General features: G+C 50.2%; 1 long non-coding RNA gene across 1 annotated transcript; it reads right to left on the bottom strand.

Moving 5' to 3' along the window:
* Positions 1–696: 696 nt before the first annotated feature.
* Positions 697–6,711, bottom strand: LOC117286155. Its single transcript, XR_004517312.1, has 4 exons — positions 6,244–6,711; positions 6,012–6,124; positions 4,725–4,847; positions 697–3,988 (listed from the first exon to the last, which is right to left on the bottom strand). It is a non-coding gene; the product is annotated as an uncharacterized LOC117286155 (long non-coding RNA).
* Between the last annotated feature and the right edge of the window lie 17,182 nt (positions 6,712–23,893).

Raw genomic sequence — 23,893 nt, 5'->3', positions numbered from 1 at the left:
CTGAGCGAGCTCCTCCGCAGGGCCCAGATCTGTGAAGGCCCTCAGGCCTCAGGCTTGGAGGCTCTCTGAGGATGAGGCCTGCTCCCCTCCTCCTCTGGGTGCAGCAAAGGGTCATCCATCACCAGTGGGGAGCTCAGTCGCCGCCTGGGAAGCCGGGCACAGTGGCCATACTTTACGCCTGTGGGAGCCAGGGCCCTGTCACCCTGTCTCAGACAGCACCCAGGAGGGGGCAGAGACAACAGGGCACGTGGGCCACCTGAGGACCCACACAGTCACAGTGCAGGCCAAAGCAGAGTGGCATCTGGGTGCATGGGGACGGGCTCCCGGATGTCCCAGCCTCTGCAGAGGCCCTGAGGTGACGGAAAGAGTTGCTTTCTGTGCACACCCCCACCCCCAAACCCCAACCCCAGCTGGTCGGGACTCCCAGGCCATGTTTGGAAACACCGGACGACAGGGGATAGGGACAGGGTTGTTGCACAGCAACTGCCTCTGGGAGAAGCCACCCCAGGCCTGGACTTCAAGGCCTCTGTCTGCTAATGCTAGTTCTCCCTTGGATTCAAGCTTGCTGTTCTTTCAAAAAAATTAAAGCAACAATAGGAAGCCATTTTCCTCTTATCAAATACTTGAGTTTTGTTATAGTAATAAATGCTCAGAAGGCATGCAATGATTTTTAATTCTCAGCAGGTAATAATAAAGATTGGTGAGAGCCTTATAAATATTCCTATTACTTGAAATTACCCTAAGAAATGAGCAGAGGTGTGAACCATGATTGGTGTGGTAGCTAACACCTCTTCTGTCCAGAGCGCACACTCACACACACACACACACACACACACACACACACACACACACACACTCACTCACCTTTGTAGGAATTTCCATCCCCCAAGGGTTCAGACGACATCTGCTCACCCATCAAAGTCACCCGATACCAAGCAGGACAGGCCTGTCACCATTCACTGGGACAGAAGCAATTACTTTCCAAGTTGGGTTCGCGCCTAACCATGCTCCTTGAAACGTCGCTCATCAACGTGTGCATCGAGGTGTGGGGCGTCCTCCACCACGGGATTGGTTACATGAACTGCGCTGCTCCTGCCTGTGGGACGGGCTGCCCCGCTCAGCATCGCCAGCATCAGGCGACCGCTCACCTTCACCGGCTGTGGTCTCCTCCCCTCCCGCTTCTCTCCGTCCTGAAGAGCTGGGAAGACGTCTCCAGACGCGCTGTGAGCACCACACCGCGCCCACTCCTTACACAACCCCCTCCATCCGTCTCTCTCCCACCAGAATCGCCCTTGTCAAGGTCACCGGAGACCTTCCATGGCCAGGTCCATCAGTCAGTTGTCCTTCACCCGTCTAGACTTTGGCGGCAGCATTTGTCATAGCTGATGGCTCATGTGTTCTCGAAACTCTTTCCACTCTGCTGCTAAAACTCCACTCTTTCTTGCTCTCCTGTCTCCCTGCTCACTCTTTTTTCTGGCTCTTCTTCATCTTCCCTCCTTCTGGACACCATGGTGCCCCAGAACCGAACCCTCAGGTCTCAGGTCCTTAAATCTCACGCATCTTTGGAGCCCTCGTCCTGCTGACTTTCATGATGGTATCTTCAGCCTGGCTTTCTCTCGCCCCTGAACTCCAGGTTCCTACATCAAACTGCTCACCCTACTTTCGCATTTGGGTGTCCAACTGGCATCTCAAAGTTGTCCAAAAGTGAATCCCTAGTCTCCCTACACTCCAACACCCATTCCTGAAGCCTAGTTTTGCCACATTCTCTGGGTCTAGGGCAATGGCTTGGCCATTTGCTCTGCAGCCTGAGCCCATACATAGCAGCAGTGCTGACCAGAGGAGGAAGGGGCCATCCATAGTGCAGAGGGAAAAGAATCCAGGAATAAGGACTAATTACACTCTCTGCATGACTTTAAGTGATCAGTACAAGACACAAAGATCTTTTTCAAAAAGGCAAAATGAGGGAGTGAAAGTTGGAAGCCGAAGATTGTTCGCGCCCACGCGAGGCCTGAACCTGGGCCCTGACTCTCTGGGTTCCTTTGCTCACCTGCCATCAAGAATAGGAGAAAAGCCCATCGAATCAGAAAAGTGAGTTTCCTCCCAGCTTGGCCAAAGTAGAAGGCAGCTCGTGTGCCCCACCTGGAGCAGGTAGGAGAATTCCAACTCACAGAAGGGGTATAAGAAAGCCTGGGAAACACGCAGGTGCAGATTCAGACTGGCTTTGGCCCAGGCCGGGCCCAGGAAAAATACTGCAAGTCGGGTTGTGTGGAATGTGCCTAGGTGCCAGGGCTGGGGAGGCAGTGTCTGCCCTCAGCATAAGGAGGATGGAGAACAAGCTTATCTTTAAAAATAAAAAATCCAAACGTTTAAAGGTCTGCGTTAACCTCTCAGTTACATCCTTCTAACCAGAAGGCAAAGTGGCCGAGAGCACCAAAAGCTGACTGCAGGGAGTGGTGGCACCTGCTGCCGTGGGCTAAATCATCACACTGTGTGGCCAGACCTGGGCTCTGACAGTGGCACCGAAATCCCTTCTCTTCAGAACTGTGTCCCAAGGGGCACAAAGACCTCTGCAGGGCAGAGGACTGGGCTCCCCACAGGGGAAAGGACAGGGCCAGTTAGGTACAGAAACAAAGATGCCAGTGTATGACACATTTGTGATCACTTGTTGGTTCTCAGGCCTAGAGCGACCCCACAGAGCAGGACATCTGGAAGTCACCCATCATGCAGGTCTTGATGTCAGGAGAGGAAATGTTCTGTAAAGACCCTCTGGCCTGGACTGGGGCCTGGTTTAAATGAAGAACTTATCTTTTGTGTGTTTCTTACATGATGAAGGCCCTCGAGGAAACACTGACCATCTAAAAGGGACAGAAAGGCATTCTGCAGTTCCTAAGTAACTTCCTAGTAAGATGGTGATAAGAACCACAACTCTCCCAACTCCCCTGACCCCAAGAATAGCTCTCAAAAGGCATCAAGCACTCAGGGCAGACACCTTCAAGGCCCTGCCCACCTCCTCGCTTGAAGGTGCAACTTTCTCCATCCCTCCACAACACCTTCTGCCTAGACTTCCACATGGCCACCTCTGTGTCTTGATTGGATCTTCTCATCAAGGGCACTGAGAACTGAGGACCAAGGACATAAGGGTCATTTCCTCGCTGCTTCGGGGCCTGGCTTCCCCATACCCATCCTCTCCCATCTCAGGCAGAGGCAGCAGGATGCAGCCCAGGCGCCGGAGGTGTCTGCCAGGTCAGAGGAGCAGGCAGCTGGAGGCAGCTAATGTGACCACAGAAGGCGCCGTCTGCCTCAGCCCATTGGGTCCTCTGCTCCGGTTCCCAGCCCAGAAGTGCAGCATCAGATCCTCCCTCATCTGCCCCTGCACTGCACCGCCAGGTCTCTTGCTGTCTGACAAGGCTGGCCATGCAAACCTGAATCCATCAAGGCTCTCCAGAGGACAAGAACCGGCAGGATGGGACGGAGCGGGGATGGACTCGACGGCCTGGCTGGGTCCCGCTCCTGCTGTAGAGGTTCTGCTTTTAGGGTTAAGCCACCAATTTCAATCCAAAAACCACCTTCTCAGGAGCATCCGGGAGAAGGCATCACCAAACACCTGGGCACCACGGCCCAGCCAGGTCCACAGACAGAATTAATCATCACGCCGGCTCTGGGAATGACAGGAGGGTGGTGGTCTAAGTGGGTCCACCTTGGGAGACCAGCAGAGGTCTGGGAAATGTTTCTGTGCTGTGGGGGACACATGTGAGTTATTAGAAGCCGTGCACTTCAGAGCTCCTGGATCCCACGTGGTGCTCTCCTTTCCCCTGCGGACTTCACCTGGAGCCCACGAGGTAACAAATCATGTGGCTGCATTGCCATGCTGTCCTGCCTGCTCTTCCCATCGAAGAGGACATCTGGGGTAGAGCTAGATGCCTGTCACCATGGTGCTGCAGACCTTGTCCCAGGCCACAATCGCTGCAGCCACCTGCAGGTAAGTTTGCTGTTGCCCAAGAGAGAAGGAAAAACCTGAATGTGATTATAGGAGAACAAGAAAACAACACACACTCTAGTGTTTTACGCATTTCCTACAAAGCAACATTTTGATATAACAAGATGCTTCAAAATAACAAATATTTTTAAATGTACGTGATGGAGAGGAAAAGGAAATCAGACAACAGAGGTCGGGCACAGCAGAGCCAAGAAAGACACAAAACCAAATTCCTGTGCTTCTCCAGGTTCCCGGCTGTACTAGGCTCTTTTGTTCCTGAACTCATGACATCAGCCTGACCCGAGCCCTTAATTCCTGGTGTCCCCCCGGATTTGGTCCTTGCCATCTATTTCTGAGCTCGACCTCTTGGATTGAATCTGATTAATTTTACAATAAATATTTATAGAGACTGAGCCTTTTCCCGATAAATGAGAGAGGTCACCCTTGGAAAGCTGATTTCTTAAGGTTATCTTGCCGTTTATTGTTCCTAATGCCATACATTACGGGACTGGGTGATACTTTGAGGTTCGGCTCTTTGGGATTCGGAAGCTGAGGCCCAAGGAGGTCAGGGGCTTCAGATGTGGGTGGAGAGCATGGCACCCGCTGGCCTGTGGCCCGCTCCCTCTGCCGTGTCCCGGGGAGGGGAGCCCACAGGTCACAGGCCGGATCTGGGGGCCCCTCCCACATCACACAAGTCCCTCACCTTGGGAATTAATGACTCGATTAGACATTAAACAAAATGGCTCACCGGGCCGATCGGGCCCAAGTGAAAGATCCGCTTCTCCAGATGGTCACCAGAGCCGTCCCCAAAGGGCTCCAACAGGCACATTACGTCTTCCTGCGATGTCAGGTTGGGGCAGTGGTCTGATTGCTGGATAAATCACATCAGGAAATTGAAATGAGTGTGAGGGAGGCGTGGACAAGGTGCGCTGCAGGGTAGAAAATGGCTCTCCACACCACAGAGAGCACGAGTCAGAGCCACGAGGAATCCCACGGAGCCGGGGGAAATAAGGAGAGACCAGGAAGAAGCCAGGAGCGTATATGAGATGCATAAATCAAAAGGCTAAGTTGACGGTGGAGGCGGTGTGGAATTTACAGAAAGTGAGAAACGGAGCGGAAGACAAAGCTGAAGGCTCAGGAGCTGCAGGGAACAAAACCCCAGCGTGCACCCGCCTCTCGGCGTTCTTGGGCCCGGAGATTTATTCACCGGCATCCTTAACACAGTCGGGCTGCCATGGCCCCGGGCGCAGAGCTCGACCTTCCACCTCGCTGGCCTTGCATAGAGGGGGGAGGGGTGGGGGGGGGGGGGGGGGGAACGGACACACCGCCGCCCTCACTGCCGGTCGTTAATTGATGGATTCACTGATTCTGAGCATCTAGATGGCACTGTGCGAAGGAGTAGCAAGGAGCAGAGCTGTCTGGGTGTCCTGGGGAGCCCATGCTCTAACGGGGAGGGACCACTATGCTCCAAAGTCACATCAAGGCCACGGAGGCCACTGGCCATGCTACAGCGTGGGTATCGAGACTTTCTGCACACAGACCGTGGAAGACCTGAATGACAAGCCCATGCTAAATGACAAAGGGCCTAGGAGACAGGGCTCTGACCCCTCCCATTGTAGCCATAGCCCCGACCTTTGTTCAAACCCTGGCTTACGAATGTAAGGCAATCTTGTACTGTTTGAAGTCTGGATCATGATTAACATGCAAGTTAGTGGTTCTAGACTATGAGATAAAATCTGTACCATACATAGAGACCCCGAGTTAATTGTTGAACTGTTTGCTCATCCTGAATGTCTTGGTGACCTTTGAAACATCCTATAGGTAGCTGTTAATCATCAATGTGTGACTGAAAGTACGTGACTGCTGACCACCAGCTCAAGTCAGCAGACCTTTGTCCCCTGCCTACAAGCTGAGAATGTTAACCCCCTTTTTACCCCCCTATAAAAAGGACCTCAGCCCCTGAGCTGGTGCCTTTCTGAGCCAACTACTTGGTTCTGAGAGTGCCGTCTGGCCAGACTAATAAAGGTCTGTTTACCATCTAGCCTGGTGTGTTCCTTCCTGGGTGACTCTCGTTCCTCCGTCGAGCTCCCAGAGCCTTGCTGGGTTTTAGGACCCTGTATCGTGGAGGCCTTTACAGCTGTTCATGCTCTGTGGAGTGGAAGTGAGACTTTGAGTCTTACAACCAGAATACAAGAGGTTGAAATGAAGACAGGCCCATGTTACTCATGTAATAAACACAAGCAAACAGAGGCCATTTTCATACGTACAAGACAAATGCAGGCAGTCCGGACAAGTCGCGGCTCCCTTGAAACACCACTGTCCAGGCAGGCAGCGTGGCTCGGTGGTTAAGAGTGGGGTGTCGGCACCAGGCTGTCTGAAGCTTATTAAATCTTATCACTAAGTCTTTGTCCTGCTGCTGTGAGTTGTGTGATGTGACAAAGGGACCTCTGTCCAGTTCCCAGCTCCCTCAGCTGCAGAGTGGAGGCACCAATGGTAGCCCACGCAGGGTACACTGGAGGCCGAGGCTGCAGCGGGCAGGGTGTGTCCTTGCAGTCGGTAATGTCAGTGCCCTGCAGCCTTAACAGGCCCTCCTGCTCTGTCACAGGAACCTCCTCGGCACCAGTGTTCTGGACCGGAAGGACAGGAAAGGGTGGAGCAGCAGACCACTGCAATCCCGCCCTTTCCCAAGCTGGAACAGAGAAGCTTTCCAGACAGGCCCTGCCCAGCTCTGTCACCTCATTGGACAAACTGTGCCACATGGCCACACCTGGCTGGAGGGGAAGACCAGAGGTGGGTGAGTTTGAAATCATGGCTGGGGGTTCGGGATCGGGATGTGGGCACAGGATCAGCCAATTGACATAATCTGCAGTGACTTCTGTTGGGCAACAGCCCCTGCTCACACTTGCTGGGCTTCTGTCTGGGTGTGTCCTTCCTCCCCTTGGTTGCAGGAATCAAGCTGGCTGAAAGGAACAGTCTGCTTCTCATCCGCGCTTACCCAGGGGATTGGATTTCCTCCACCCAAGGCTCTTCAGTTCCAAGCAGTCCAAATGACTAAACCCTCATCCACCTTCCTCAAGCCTGCGGAACTCTGCCCTGGGCTGCAGAAAGCCTGGAAATTGAGAAATGACACCTGACCTCACTGACCATAAACTCTTTTTGACAAGAGGTGGCTTAAAGGAAGGAATTTATGATCCCTGTAGAAAGAAAGCTGACCTTGAGAATCCGGAGCAGAAATGTTCAGACTTTAACCCAGCAATCTCATTCCAAGACTCAGCTTAGAAAAAAGTTGGAAAGCTGAACAAAACTTACATTCAGGAAGATGTTGGCCACATGCTGTTTTCAATAGCCAAAAAGGTCTCAAGATGGTTATTAAACATTCGCAAAATCATGCCCATAAGGAGTTTTTAATGTAAGAAACATTACGGGGTACATTTCCTTACATTTTTCTGGGCGTGATTTTAGTGTTTTGAGACGTTATGAGAAAATGCTCACCACATATTGCTAAGTTGGGGTGTGGAGTTCACAGACATGCTGAGCCCCGGTGTAGTCTTGCAGTGAATGTACACTTTGGACTTAAACTAGCCCCAAGTTCCAACTCTGGACGTCACTGTTACTTATTTTAGGTCACTTTCCCTAACCTCTCCAAGCCTCTAGATACAACATGGGAAGATGGAAGGGGAGAGGGAAGATTATTAAAAGGAAAAAAATACCTTAGCAAGGTGCCATGGGGAAGCGAAGGTAAAATGCTCTTTTCAGCACAGGGATTGAACCCAGGGCTGCGCATCCTGGGCAAGTGCTCTACCACTGAGCTAGGTCTCAGCCCCACTTCACTTCCTCACATCAAGATCACTGTCAACTCACCGCAATGAGGCATCCACACCACCCGCCCTGGAGAGCAGCACAGAAAACACACTGGTGGTCACCAGTGAGGTCTAGGCTGCTGCCCTAGTTTGGATCTCAGATGTCCCCATGTGTTCATGGCTTGGCCCCCAGCTTGGTACTGCTGGTAGGTGGCAGGAACTCTAACGGGAGGGACTCCTGGGAGGCCTCTGGGCCACTGAGGGCGTTCCCACTGAGGGCGTTCCCACTGAGGGTATTTCCACTGGGGAGTAGGGAGCCCAGCTCTCTCTCCACTCTCTTTGGTGCCTCCTGGCCACAAAATGAGCAGCTTTGCTCCCCTTCTGACTCCTGCTGTGATGTGCTGCCCCCTAGAGGCCTGGAGCAATGCAGTCGATCTACCATGGACTGGACCCTCCAAAACCATGGGCCAACATAAAGCTTTTCTCTGGACAGATTAACTACCTTAGGTATTTGCTATGGTGACAGAAAGCTAAGGTCACTGCCAAATCCGATAATGCCACCTTGCTATCCCTGTCTACAACTTGACCTCTTTGAGGTAGGGAAAAATCCAATAGCTCTTACCTCTTGAAACTCATCTTATTTGCCTCCTCCTGACTCTTCTCTCCTGATTTTTCTTTACCCTCCTTGATCACTTCTCACTTTCCTCTGCTGGCTCCCTCCATACCCTCCTATGCTCCATCCCTAGCTGGTGGGTGTTCCAGATCTGGTTCCTGGGCCTTTGCTTCTGTCCATACACTGTTTTAGGATGACTCCTGAATTTTCCTCTCTAGCCCTGACCACTCCAATCAAATTCCAATTGCATTTACCCAACATCTCAGACATGAAAAATTCAGAAAAGAAACTTCTGATTTCCCCACTGAGAAATCTGTTATTTTCATACTGTCTCTCCTTTCTTAGGAAATGACACATTCAACTAAGTTGCTTAAACTCCAAACCTAGGCACTTGGTCCTGGGCTCATCTATGCAAACCCCAGAGAAGAGGTGCAGGTGGTCACCCCAAAGCCATCGGAACTTCCATGCCAACCTCCCAGGGCCAAAAAAGGCATGATCTACCTGAGGTCAAGAAGAGATCTTTTAATCAAGCTCGACATTGGGGTGGTCGAAATGAATAGAGCTGTGCCTTCAAGTCTAAACCAAGACTGCTCACGTGACCTGGGCGACAAGAAAGTTATCAAATCTACTCAAGACTTCACCGAGGAAGAACTGCCCAGGGGCAAAGCAGGCTATAACACGGCACAGCTGGGAGTAACGAGTGGGAAAAGTAAAACTGCACCATGACTCTTACATTCAAAATGACGGAGCCCTCCAAAGAACTGAGTCTATACACGTTTCTAAATTTGAATCTCAAAATTGGTCTGTGAGGTTGTTATTACTCTGCCATCTTACAGATGAGAAAGGAGGGCTCCACGAGCCCTGCTGGATGATTTGTCCAAGATCATGAAGCTAATCAGTAGCAGAACCAAAACCGTGGTGAGAAGTCCAATGGCTTTGTTAACCATTAATGATTATCAGTATTGCCTTTCTCATGAGGTGATTAAAATGGAACCAAACCCTGAATGGAGGCCATTGGTGACTGCTGAAGTTGGATCTGGAATGGTCCCAAGGATCCATGGTTACAGCTGCCCCACACCTTACAGGATCCCACGTCGCCCTTACAACTCTCCTCCAAGGCAGAGCCCCTCTCACTCTGCAGATGAGGGCCATCTGTCACACCGGCCCTGGCACAACCAGCTGCAGCACCGGAGCTCAGGTGGGTGAGACACGGCTCCTGCTTCCCCTGGCTCACAGCAGGGTGCGGCAGCTCACAGCCAGGACAAAGTTGAGTCAGAAACTTGGGCTGCTAAACAGCAATGCAAGAAGTGGTCTGCAGTGAGACAGGCCTCCAAGTGGTGACGGGGGCACCTGGGGACGGAGTACGGCCCAAGGTCTCCAGCAGGAAATCGCCTTCTTTGAAGGTGTAGAAGGCGAAGAATGGAAATATTGAGCTGGGACCTCAAGAGGTGGAATAGGGAAAGAATCCAAAAGGCTACGAACATGGATTGCTAGGAAGGAAATCCTCTGGCCTGGCCCAGGCCCTTCAGGAGCCACAGTCCTGTGTATGCTGCAACCTCCTCCCTGTACCTCCGCTCCACCTCCCGCCTCCCTGCCCCTGGCTGACTCCTGGCCTCAGGTTCAGTTGAGCGTGGCTGTCACTTCTGCCAGGGAGCCTTCCCTGGCTTCCCTCGGGGGTGCCCGCCACACTTGCTCACCCGCTCCTTGGTCTCGGTGCCCACTGCTTTGTGATTCAGTTGCTTGCTTTGCTGGAATCCCTCGCCCATCTCCAAGCTGGGAAGGCGTGTCGTTCACCACTCAGTAGTTGGCAGCATCTGGGACACTTGAGCCAAAATTCTAGAGCAGATGAATGACACACCCAAACAACTGTAATGTTAGCAATACACGTATTTTAACAGGAAGAGCTTTAAACCAGTCAAAAGCTGCAGCACAGTACAGAGCTCTCCCACATACCTGCACCCAGTGATCTCCACTGTTCACACCTCACATTCTTCATGACTAAGTCAGCGCAGCAATTACCTTTAACTAAGCAGTGCACATCCGGCTTCAGCAGTGTTTTCCGAAGGTCCTGTATCCTTCCCAAGTCCCGATGCAGGGAGCCGGGGTGCACTAGGTGCTGTGTCTCCAACAAAGCATTTTGACTCTGGAGATCTGACGAGGGTGGGCAGCCTGAGGACGAGGCCCGGCAGACGGAAATTGTTCCAACCCAGGCTGAGAGACCAGCCACGGGAGAGGACAACAGGGATGGGGAGGGAGCGCGAAGGACACACTGATCCAGACAACAACCTGCCCTCGGTAAGAACTTAGAAACACGCTGTTGGTCTCCTTGCCGTTTCTAGAATTCAAAGCCGGGGCCTTCGTGGGCAAGGTTCCGTCTCTCCTGTCCCTGACTCTACAATCTTCTTGCTTGGCTTCGCGTTTTTCTCCTTTTCCCTCATCACTAACAAGCCAAACTGTTGACTGATTTATTTTCTTTTTCCTTCAAGAAAGCAAGGCTGTGTGTTTGCTTTGTTTATTTTGATACCCTACAGCCTTGAGCGTTGTCGCGCACTCGGGAGCCATCTGCAGGGTCCAGCCAAGGAGCCCAGGGTCTTGAGCCCAGGTGAGGAGGGAATGGTGGTCCGGCTGGCGGAAGTGACACCTGGGAAGGTGAGCTTGAAGAGAAAGACTCAGGCCTTACTTCCTCATCCAGCCACGCCAGGGTGGCAGTGGCAAAATAAGGAAAAGAAAATCCTAGCTGTGCAGGGCCCCACCCGGCCAATGAGCTCCGCCCTCCCCCAGGCAGGCCCTGTGGCTCCGCGTCACCCTCCTCCAGGGCCCAGACGCCGAGCCGGTGACGCGGCCCCATGGATCTCAGGTCCTCATCAAAACCACGAGCTGCTTCACAGATCCGTGACTCCAGGACCTGCAGGCTGAGGCCTTCCTGGAGAGGCCGGCCCCGCCCTCCAGGCCTGGGTCCCAGGAGGGCCCTGGGCACCTGTGCTCAGACCGCAGCGCGGCGGCTACGGTGGGAAGGGGCCTCCAAGGCCGCACCGCAATCCTGCGGCAGGACCCAGAAACAGGTGCATCTTGGCTCCAGCCCAGGGCTGGCCTCGCACCAGGGAATTCTCGTTCCTAGAGCGCCACCTCCTGGTGAAGAGCCTTCCAGCATCAGCTGAAAGGTGCTGGCAAATTTTACCTTATTTTGAGCTTTGCTGAGTGCGATTCCGGAAGGGTGTGAGGGAATATTTAAAAAACACAAAACCTCTCCCACAGAAGGCTTTCTATAATTGCTTTGCCGTTTAGAAAGGAAGAGGGTAGCATTTTGCACGCTTTAGTCAATGCTTAGAAGGCAGAACCAAGCGTTGAATGAATTCTCCCTTAGCAAAGTTCCCTGGTTTCATTAAGCGAGCACTTTCTGGAAGGGTCAGGCAAGTGAACCAGATCTGAACGGAGAGATTTACACTTTAATTGCAGCAAGGGACGTCGCTCCTTTAAAGAGTCCCCAGGGTTATCCTTTTCCAAAAAAAAAGTAATGACCCCAGAATGTTTGCTTTTTAAACTCAGCTCTCATTCAATCCAGCTGGAGCCTGGGCCCACCTGTTCCTGGGCCTGGGGCCTGGGCAATTTCCCTGGCTGCCTGCAGCTCACACCCTCTTGGATGCAAGCCGAATGCATGCCAGGCCCAGCCTGAGCTGGCGGCGAGGCGTGTGAGAGGTTATTTATGAGGTGTCGTGCTGGCCGATCTGGGGGACAGCCCGGGTGGGCACCGCACCCCTGTCCCTTCCAGAGGCCCCCGCCCATCATCGCCGGCTTCTCCCACACTGTCTCCAACAGACACCACTCCAGAGGCTCAAAATCAGGGCTTAGAGACACTCTTCTATGGCCCAAAGAGAAGAATGCAGAGCAGGGCAGACATAAGGAGGTCCTTCGCTGTCTCAAAGGCCTCTGTTCTGACTTCCTGGGCCAGGAGGGGACAGAGTGGCTATTGTGACATGGAAAGGCCGAATCGCAGAACTTTCATGTGGAGATGATCATTCATCTATAAAAGATTATTTTTCCCCCAAGAACAGAAGGTTTTGGGAAATCTAAAGATAATACAAAATAGTTAGAAGCTTGAATTCTGAGTTCAGAAAGAACTGGACTTCAATCGCCATCCTGTCTTTTATTTACTGTCATTTAAAATTCTGAGTAAATTCTGTCTCCTCTGTGTACCTTGATTTGCTCAGCTATAAAATGGGATAAAAGAGCACTTTCACCTCCAGGCTGTTGTCAGGATCCAGAGTGACTCCCAGCTATTAGGCTCCTGAAAAAGGCTGAGTAGGTGACCATGACCTTTATCAGTAAGAAGGAGGTCAAATCAACCGGTCCCTTGGGCAGCACTGATGGGGGGATTTGAAGGCCAAGGGGGGCAGTGGAAAGGGCGGGGCCCTGGACTGGAAACAGGAGACCTGGGGGTGCTCTGGAAGGGCCAACGTGACTCTGGGGGTCTGGTCCGTTCCCTTTGGGCCTCAGTTTCCTCACATTAGATAAAATCCTAGTGTATCCGGTCCTGTCCAGCTTCTCTATTAAACCAACGGCATCTGTTGCTTTAAAAATGGTTGTATAATTGTAAGCACTAGAAATATGTTATTGTCACAACAGTGATGATTATCCAGAGCCTATAAAACATTTCGACCCAGTCTTTAGGTCGAATGCTTTCCTCCATGTTAGACCTATCATAAATACACATCTTGGAGCACCAAGACTTCACTGTGAATTGTTAGGAAAGGTGTGAGCACAGATGAAGTCAGGAAAGCAGCATGTGGGCACCGCGGCTGGACGTGGGAAGCCCGAGACCGGCTGTGCCAGGGCTGAGCAGCTCCACGGCTTCGTGCTTCAGCTGTGTCCGCCGGGGAGCTGCCCAGCCACCCTGGATCAGACGCTCCCCACACCTGTTCCCCTCCCAGGGCCAAGTGCAGAATGTGGGACGTACCTCTGTAGCCAAGTCAGACGGCAGAAGGAGGTCAGCCCGGAGGGAGGTGGGTCTGGATCTAGAAATCCAATTCATGGCTTGTCTCGTTCCAATAGCTGTTATTGGTTCTCTGGGTAGACTGGGCCTAGGCACAGCGAACACAGGTGACCTGTTGAGCAGAATTCTCCTTTCCAGGAAACTTGATGATAAAATAATGACTCGATCCAAAGGCAGACACCTAGGAACCATAGAAAGCCAAACTGTAGACACCGTATATTAACCTTGAAAAGAAAGCACACAGGAATAGAGGAATTTTCCAGTAAAATCTGTATTTTCTTTACCAGCTAATTTGATTGGCTGTGCTTTAAGAAAATAAATGAATCCTATTGTAAAGGAATGTTTAGGCCTGAGAACTACTTTCCAGCTCCACTTAGAAAATCAGTAGCACACATTCTGAATGACCAATGTCTGGCAGAATTCTTTGTACGTACCTGTATGTTGATGTGAATAAAGTTGGGATAGCATCCCAACTGATTCTTCCAATGTCTCTAAAGAACATTCTGACACATTTCTGAAAATCAAAGAGAGTTCCGAGAAATGAAACTTACTTCACCCCGGGTGGTCATTTGATGGCGTTGGGGCTCAGAAAATACCAGCCCAGTGTACTCAGTTGCAGGGTCCCTCTGACTCAGCCCTGCCTTGCTACGTGACAGCTGAGTGGAGAGGGAGCTCCTTGGCCTATGGTGTCTGAGAGGAGCTCAGAGGTCCTGCTTCCACAGGGTCCTGTCCCGTACCAGGGACAAAAGCCGTGATTACGAGTCCAGACGGGCTGCCTTGTCGTGTCCCCTCAGTCTGTGTCTGTTAGACCAAACTCCTTTCCTCCGGTCACCTTTCTACACAGCTGTCCAATTTCCCTCAGGCCTATGCATAAAGTACAGTGGATGTTTCCCCTGGGTCATTAGATGTGCACTTCTGAAGGCTCACATAAAACTCTGAATTTATGATTTTTTTTCCTTATTCAGCTGCCTTTTTGCAAGAACATTGGCCATGACCCTCACATGGAGGGAGGAAAAGGAAACATCTTTCCATCCCTACAGTTGATATTCTAGAATATAATTCCACAAAGCAAAAATAATTCGTAATTTTTAAATCATTATCTTCTTTTCAGAAGGTTTTTTTTTTTTTTCCTCTCTAGCCTACTTTTATATTTGTCAGGATTTTGTTGTTGTTGTTTTTGTTTGTTTGTGGTACTGGGGCTTGAACTCGGGACCCTGAGCTTGTGAGGCAGGTGGTGGAACCACTGAGTTAAATTCCCAGCCCCAGATTTCCAAACCAGTACTTTTTTTTGTTTGTTTGTTTTTTGAGACAGGCTCTCACTATGTAGTTGAGACTGACCTGGAACTCACTATGTAGCCCAGGCTGGTCTCCAACTCACAGCAATCCTCCTGCCTCAGCCTCCTGAGCAGTGGAACTACAGGCGTGTACCACCACATCTGGCAAGTCAGGATTAAGAAAAAAAAAAAACCTTCCAATCTCTACATCAGCCTGAGACCTAACTCTGTCCTGCTCCCATTATTGGCAAGAGACTTTAAAGCACACATGCCCTCACATAATCATAAAGATTCTCATCGGAGTGGAGGAAAGTTAGCAACTGAGCATGCTATGCAGTCCTGAGATGGAAGATCAGATTTTCCAGTGAGAACATGTGAGATTATAAATAAAACTGATTGAACAGAGCCAGGCATGGTGGTGCATGCCTGTAATCCCAGCACTCAGGAGGCTGAGGCAGGAGGATCAGTGTGAGTGCAAGACCACTCTGGGCTACACAGTGAGTTCCAGGTCAGGCTCAACTACATAGTGAGACCATGTCTCAACTCCCCCCCCCAAAAAAAACCTGATTGAATAAGAAAAGACACTACAAAGATCTTCTGTATGTCAGCAACATTAAAATAAGTCTTCCCTTTGCTTGCTTAATGTCCAAGGACCCGGTTTCTATCTAAGAGGCCATGTGGTCTGTGGGAACTCATGGGACCGGGAAAACTCAGGTTATTACGCGACACACAAATCGTCGTGTTTCTGAGCCACACGTCTCATCGTCGTGTGAGACGTGGCCAGGCTCCTGTGTGCCATCGACACACACAGCAATCCAAGCTGTATCCTCCAGCTTTCCCACTGCTAGAACACAATTCCCAGCGTCCATAACTTAACGGAGGAGAGGCTTAATGTGGCTTACAGTTCGTGGGATTCAGGGAGAGAGCTGCTCACCCGGGCTGGGGGGAGCCAGGAAGCAGAGTGAAGAGCTGAGCCGGGGAGGGAGACACACACGGAGGTCTCAGGACCAGGCTCAGGGCAGACACTGAGAAATCCTTACCTCCTGCTAAGTGAAGAAGATTAACAGATCTGCCCGTGATCACCAGAGCCGGAGAACACATGGTTGACATAACTGTGGGAAAACAGTGTGTTAGGGAGACAGTTAACCAAAACACAGACAGCAGGTCCGCAGCACAGACCAAACACACCCGCTGGTGGTTTCATGTAGGAGGAGAGGCTGGCTGCAAACAAAAATGGCATAGCAGGGCCCACTCACTCGTGGCTAGCATCCACCTACTCATTTTCCAGGCTGCCGACCTTCACTGGGCTCCCACACGGAGCTGCTTTTGGGAGGCAGTGGACAGAACAAGGTAGGAATAGTCATCACCAGCCTGACAGTGCTGGGCTGTGACCACTGAAGGGAGGAGAACAAAAATGATCCCATTCTCTCACATCAGCATAGAACCCTGCCCCAGTTCATCCAGGACTTTGTCATTCACAGGGCTTTACAAATGAAGTAGACAGTCCCAAAGACCTCGCTGGTTTTGTATGGCTTGGATCTCTTTTAGTATGGGCTCTCAGGTGTATAATTTATCTTTACTCAGTTAATGGTGCTGCATTTGGAACCCTGACTTGTATTCTAATTCCAGTTTAGTTTATTCATTTAACACATTTTGTTGAGATAGGATCTGGCTATGTTGCCCAGGCTGGGCTCGACCTCCTGAGCTCAAGTGATCCTCCTGCCTCAACCTCCTGAGTAGCTGGGCTACACCACAGCCAGCCACCGAACACATTTCTTGTACTGAAGGCTCGTTATGCCTCAAACGCTGTCTTCATCCCTGGGACACAAGAGCAATCCAAGCAGACTCAACTCCACTTCACAAGATAGACCATGAAATTCAGGAGTTTTTAAATCCCTTAACCTGTAAGTGGAACTGGACTTACACTGTTATGTGCACTGTTCCTCGTTTTCAGTCAATTCTTAATCGACCCTAATACATGCAAACGTCACAACCCAAACATAAACATGTCGGGCAGCTGGGCTGATTCGCGATAGCTGCACCAGACCTTATAGTTCCGAAGACGTCTGGTCTGGAAATCCTGCGTGGAGGTGGAGGTCGTCCCAAGAGAATGTCAGGTGCTGCGCTTGGCCCTCGTCCTCATCTTTTCCCTCGCTGTGATAAGATGATACTTGCGTGCGCGCACACGCACACACACACACACACACACACACACACACCAGGCTCAGCTGCGTGCTTGCTTGTGGAAATGTCAGTGGCCTCGCCAAGCAGAAGCTGTAGCTCTGACCTGTCCAGGCTGCAGCGCTGCCCGGTGAGTGACTGCACTGTGAGGGACACATAAGGCCCCGGAGCTGTGTGGCGCTGAAATCTGGGGTATTTTGTATTGTACATCAGTCAGCAAGCGTCTGCCGGACCACATAGTTCCAACAGCAGCCCACACCTACGCACAGGGCTGGCTGGGGTGGGGGTCCCATATTTTCTTTACTCCTCAAATTTACCTTTTCTTCCATCTTTACCCCTACTCACCTCGCCTCTTGCCTGGTGCACTTTCCTTGCTAGTCTAGACCCCGGAAGTCAGGCCTGCACCAGAGACGTCTCTGCTTATAAAACATAAATCAGATCAGTCCCCAGTCTGGTGTAAAAGCCGCACTAACTGTCCCTGGCCCCCAGGAGGGGTGCCTGGTCCTTGCCCTGATGAGGCAAAGTTTTCTGAACCTGCTTGGGCCAATTTCCCTCCTCCTCTCGTGCACCCTGAGCTTCAGCCTCAGCAAACTGATGCTTCTCGCTTCCTGTATTGTGAAAGAAAAAGGATTGAATGGCACTTGTAAGAACAAGTGTCTTAGTCACTTCCTTGTCGCTGAGACACAATCCCCAACACCTGCAACTTAGAGGCAAGAGGTTTATTTTGGCTTTCTTCTTTGGCCAGCTCCCCGAGGAAACAGCATGGCAGAGGGACATGGGTCTTTCTTCACTCTCCAGAGCCTCTCCAGGCACAGTGCTGGCAAATTTCAAGCAGACCTGGGGATTTAACCTGACACCACTGGCCATGCCAAAATCTAAAAACGTAAGAAAAATGTGTACCGCTTTCTGTCTGCCTGTCTTCTTTAACCAAGCCTGCACTCCTAAAGGAAATATATTTTATGCTTTCATTTACTGTTGGTTGCTAACAGAAATCTCAACACACAGTAAGCAAATGATAAATGCTTGTAAAAGAATAAAAGACCATATAAGTTCAGAAAAATAATTACATAATTGATACCTTTTCCTTATAAATAATTAAGACATTCTCCTTTTATGGGTATAAGAGTGTAAAATAATAAACAATGTTTACAGTAATGTGATTTGACTTTATTAAAAAGATCTAAAATTACTGATGCAGTCCTGGACAGTCACAGCATAATGCATGTTTGATCAGGATCTAAAATCTGTGCATCATGGCCATGTGGGCTCTGAGACACCCAGTCAGGCAGCCTTCTGAACTTTGGTAAATAGTTATGTTTCTTTGCGTGAAATTTTCTCCTACAAACTCTACCAATGTCCAAATCACACTTCATGTTCAAATACTTTTCTTCTGCAAATAAATTATTTAATATTTAAGTTAAGTAAAAGAATAATACGCAGGCAACAAAATATATTCAAATGACCTGAACACAGGTAAGCAATTAAAGACGTATGCAGTAAGTAAAATCTAACTTTGTCCAAGAAAATGTAACTAGTCTGGAGCGCGTCTACTGGTGCCTTCAGATTCAGGATTCCTCTTGGTCTCGCAAGTCCTACCAAGCTTGGGTTTCCCTGGTGGCTCTCAGAAATCTCCAGAGCCACCTCCTGGTCTTCATATCCATCCCTGCTGCGCTGCACACCAGGCTCCTGGGTTCCAGTCCGGGATTCTCCAGTCACTGTGAGATATCGTGAATTATCCAGACCTCTCGTGTTTCCAGCCTTTCTGCTTTAAAAGGCAGAAGGCAGTGCTCCCGGGAAAGGTTACTGTAAGACAGAGCATGGTCAGGTATTGCAGGCCCTTCCGGACTCTTTGTCACCCCAAACCCCTCCACCTTGGAAGCACACGTGGCCTTGAGCGCACAGATTCCTTCCTTCTGCTCGGTGCCCTGGACTGAAGCCTAAGGAAGGAAGAGCGGATGGAGAGGAAGCGCGCCAGGCCTCGCTGGTTCGCATCCGGACCCACACGTGCGGTGGGCAGAACCCCAAGCATCCTCGCCGACCCACGTTGGCGAGCCTGAGTGCCAAGCGTCACAGCCCACGCAGGGAAGGCTCAGGCGGCCTCCTCTAGTCACGTGGGCCACGGGTGTTTGTATGCGTTTATTTCCCATGAGCCCCTTCAGAGCTCAGAGTTAGCCTGCCCTGTCATCCCAGCACTCTGGGAGGCTGAGGCAGGACTGCACCTGTGAATCCAACCTGTGAGACCCTGCCTCAAAATTAAAAAGTAAAAAACGGGCTGGGTTGTAAGTCAGTGTGAGGTTCCTGAGTTCAATCCCTAGTACTGCTAAATAAATAAACAAATAAACGAATAATGCTGTGAATTTTCCCCAGCTAATACAAAAAAAAAAAAAAAAGCTCTCAGGCAAGAAGTTGGCAGTCAGCCTGGACTTCTGCCCTGAGATAACAGAGCAGGGTATAGAAGGGCTGAGACTGTGCCCATCAGGGATGCAAGCACAGACCTCTGTGGCACACATACCAGCTCTGATCACTACTGACTGTATTGTGGGTGTTTTAAACTGAAAGAAAGGTGGGAAGAGGTGCTTTCATAAGCAGGAGGTGGTTTCAGGTGGAAGGAAAGCAAAACCAGAAAGATGTGCAGCAGATGGTGAGTTCAGGAGGGAGCTGGGCCTACGTGGACCGCTTCAGAGGAGCCCTTGAAGGAAACCAGGCCTGGCACCTGCCCGGGTCCTTGGGACACAATCACCCTTGGGCACCTAGGGGCTGAAACCTGAGAGAGAGACCAGCAGGCACACCGGGCATGCGTCCAGGCTGGGTGACTGCAGGGTAGGTCTTCTCTGAACAGCTGTGCAGATGAGACGCGGAGGAGAAGGAAGATGTGAGTCACGCCTCACGTGCAGTAACTAGTGCGGAAATAACCAGGTGACTGTGGGGGATAGGTGGAGGCGCAGCTGCCCACAGCCCGCTCCCATCACCAAGCAGGCCCGTGGGCCCCTGTGGAAAGCGCTGCACGTGGGTTTGTACTTAACAGGCTTTTCCTGCGGGTAGGTCCGACCCGGGCTTCCCGCAACTGTAACAGTGCTACAAGCTGGTCACCAGCCCATCCCTGCCCCCATCTCCCTGTCCCTGTGGGCAGTGAGTCCTGTCGGTCTGTCACTCCCCTCACTACCTCAGTGCCTCCCATCACTGTCACCTGGGAATGAGGGTTCCACGGAAGTTTGGCCCCGGCCACATTTGGCCACATCTGTTTTGGTTTGGCTTTGGCTTTGGATGGCGGAAGTGCAGGACGCCAGCTTTCATGCCGTTCCTGGCCTCGCAGAACACACATATGGTCAAGGACCACGTGAGCTTGGTGCTATTATCCAACCTCACCTTGCTGCAGTGTCAAAAGTAGAATAAGACACGGCATTCAGAACCACCGTCATCACCTGGATATGAGCTTTTAAATAAGGGAAATATTTCAGATATAACTCAGAGGAAAAAAAAATTTGTGTACTTTGGACTTTGAATTCTTATCACTCAGCTGAAGTACAAATGTATATTTTTAACTTATGAGAGTAAAATGCCAAAATACATAATGATTGTGAAAACTATCTGTGTTATATATTTTTAAAAGAAATCGGTAATATAGATGACATTAAATGAGAAAAATTAGGAAAAATACCATATCCTTTTTGAACCAACAAAAGCTTTACAAAAGTTTAAATAACATAAGGCAGGCTAGGTGTGGTGGTACATGCCTGTCATCCCAGCCCTCTGGGAGGCTAAAAATAAGAGACCACAAGTTCAAACTCAACCTGGGCAATTTAGCAACTTAGCAAGACATTGTCTCAAAATTAAAAATAGAGAAAAAAAAAAAAAAGATCTGGGGGTATGGAGGTATAGCTCAATGCAAAGGCCCTGGGTTCAATTGCAAGTACTGAAAAAAAAATTAAAAGCTAGAAATTAGATTTTATAGTAGTTAGATTTTTATAGTAATTCTAATTGTTGGAGAAGTACCTGGCATTTTAACATTTATAGCAGTAAATAAAATAACCTCTAAGACTATATTTGCTCTTTAGTGGTTTCATGCTGTTTATAGAATGCATTCGGCGCTGTTTTCAGAAGACAGTAACCTAACGAAGCCAGGTAGCTGTAAACTGAAAGACAGGAGACTCTTTCATCATTTTTTTTTTTTTTTTTTTTTTTTGTCAAAGAGAAACAACAAGGCAGACAAGGGATTCGGGCATTGCCTTGTCAGGGATGTCAACAAGATGTTCAAACTGGACGAAGGGGAGGTTACACTTTCATGTGGCACTGGGCGGATTAAAATACTGATTCAGAGGGGCCTGCCGACCCCAGAGGCTGCCTACAGAGAAAGTGGCCCGTGGGCCAGGACCTGCTGGAGAAGAAGCCACAGACGTCCATTAGGAGAGCAAGTGTCTCTTATCTGAGAAGACGCTCCTGTTGACTGCAGTCCGAGCAGTTGCTAAAATTGGTCTGTGTGCCATAAAAGCAAAGTTGGGGATGGAAATGCAGAGAACGGTTACCTTGGAGCCAGTTAGATTGGTCCATGGCCACATTTCTGAGATTAAGAACAAGTTTTTCTTAAGTGCTGGAGTGAGGTGGCAGGAAGCTACATGAGTATTAAGAATAAACATGGAAGTAATTTGATGTCTGCTTCAGAAATGAAAGAGAAAATCATCTTCAGGTAATGCACAGAACTTGTATTTGCAAACTGCCTCAAAAAATTGTGTGTTCACTGGTAAACAAACCTTCAGTCCAGGAGTCAGCAAGAGTGCTTAGTGTGCAGCAGAAAGGGACATTGGGAACATTTCCGTCCTGCTTCGGCGTCAGGAAGGCCCAGGCAGCCGGGAGAACTGGGGTCTCTGTCCCAGTGGCTTCTCACCACCCATCGGGCTAGCTGGGCTGGCCACATGGTGGAGTCACAGGCTCCAAAAGAAGCCAGACCGCAAGGCCACCTCCTTGAATACACGGCAGATTTGATCTCGTGATCTGAAAACCGGCGACTTCTGTTTTAAGTACACTCTCGCAGCTATTGTCCCAGCAGGCACCAGAGGCCCTCCCACAGGGCAGCCCGGGGTTGCAGCTTCCGGGACCACCCGCAATGTGGTATTCTGAGTGGCCAGTGCTTACAGCCCTGGGGTTCACGGTCCGCCTGGACGCCGGGCACGTGGGAGTCGCGAAGCTGACACTCACAAGTTGGCCCACGGGGCTCCCACCTGCAGGTAGAAAAGCCGGCTGGAGGTTTGTAGGTTTCTCCGCCAGCGGAGGATGTCCGTGGCCACCTCCGCCCCTTCATTCCCTCTTCCCGACATAAACAGGGTCCAAGCAGCTTGGAAGCAGAGCCAGACCGGCCTGCTCTGAACCCGTCCTTGCTGCTGCCCAACATGAGGCACCCACATCCCGAGCAACCCCTCTCGGAGCAGGAAGTCCTGGCAGGTCTGTCGTCCCCAGCTCAGCACTAGGCCTTCCGTGGGGCCTTCAGAAATCGGCCTTGGGCTCCCTCGAGAACTGACTCATGACTGTTGTTCATAATCAGCAGGGTCTTTGGGAAGGATCCAGAGTGTCCCATAGTCAGAGAGCTGGTCGTTGCCACTGGAGGGTGTCACACAGCGAAAGCGACATGATTGTGTATAACGCAGGCCAGAAACTCATGGGACGAGTCACTGTAATGACAGCATCCTGTTGGAGACGGAGGAGCACCCGCGGAAAAGGCTGCTGCAGTGTCGCGAGCCGCAATGTCAGAATCCTGCCAGCAGGTCCCAAACCCCGAGGGAAGAACCACAGGAGAGCAGTTTCACAAACTTAGTTCCAGGCTCATGCTCTACCGCAGCAAGGCCCCGTTTATTTTTCAGGGTGGGGTATATACAGGCTAAAACCAAAACCAAAAGTACTAACAGGATGTAGCTGACTGCAAAGGTCACAAGGTTCTACAAAACAAGTATTATGGGTTACATTTGCTAGGCAACAGGTCAGACCACCAGTTGAACTAGCCCGTTGCTATGGGCGACAGCACATCCGTGCTGGCGAGGTGACTCAAAGTTCAGTCATGGCTGTGCCTATGTCAAGGCTCACCATAAAGGCTCACCATACTCCAGGGCAAGGTACAGCAATATTCTGACACCGGAGGCTTTGAAGGCAAAGCTTTCCAACAGAAATGGGCCATGAGTCACGCACATAATTAAAAATTTCCTAGTAGCTATATTTTTAAAAAGATACACAGGAACAGGCAAAGTTAATCATTTGATTTCTCTTTTTTTCTCCTCATTGAGTTTATTGGTACATTTTAGGTATGCAGTACAGTTACATTCATTATTGGGATAATCTTTTGATTTCTTTAACTCGTTTATTGTAAGAAAAATAAGACCACAAAACTAATAACCTCACAAATGTAGAAGCCAATAACTGGTGTTAAAATGAGCACCTGGGCAATTACCACCCAGGTCAGGAAGGAAGACAGGGCCAGGCACGCAAGTCTGAGGCCAGCCTGAACTACACAGCAAGACCCTGTCTCAATAAAAAAAAAAAGGAAAACAAAAAAACAAAGAAGGAGGAGAAGAGACTTGGCTGACTATGGCTGAGTTCTCTTTGTGTACTCTGGCCTGGTGCATGTTAGCAATTTTCGGCTTTTTATTTTTATCAAGAGTTATTGATTGATTGATTGATTGCTGAGTGGGGCTTAAGCCCCAGTGTTCCGCATTCTGGACAAGGGCTCTGCTGTTGAGCTACACCTCCAATCCTTTTTATTTCATTGTATTGTATTTTGTTTTCAGATAGGATCTTACTAAATTGCCCAGGCTGGCCTCAGACTTGCCATCTGCCTGCCTCAGCTTCCCCAGTAGCTTCCATGGCAGGTGTGCACCCTCATACCCAGCTAGACTTTTTTTTTAAGAATGTTAGATTTACAGTAGGAAAAGATAGCGGATAGTACAGAGGGCTCCCATGACTGCCACCACACAGGAGGGTAATTTGTTACCATGAATGAGTCAGTACTGACACATTGTCAGTGTGTCAACTGAGGCCTACAACGTATTCACATTTCCTTGGTTTCTGCCCCACTTT

This window comes from Fukomys damarensis, unplaced genomic scaffold (assembly GCF_012274545.1).
Source record: "Fukomys damarensis isolate Sample0158 unplaced genomic scaffold, DMR_v1.0_HiC HiC_scaffold_15, whole genome shotgun sequence".
Taxonomy (NCBI): domain Eukaryota; kingdom Metazoa; phylum Chordata; class Mammalia; order Rodentia; family Bathyergidae; genus Fukomys; species Fukomys damarensis.
Note: the sequence above shows the minus strand (reverse complement) of the source record. Positions and strands in the feature narration are given on the sequence as shown.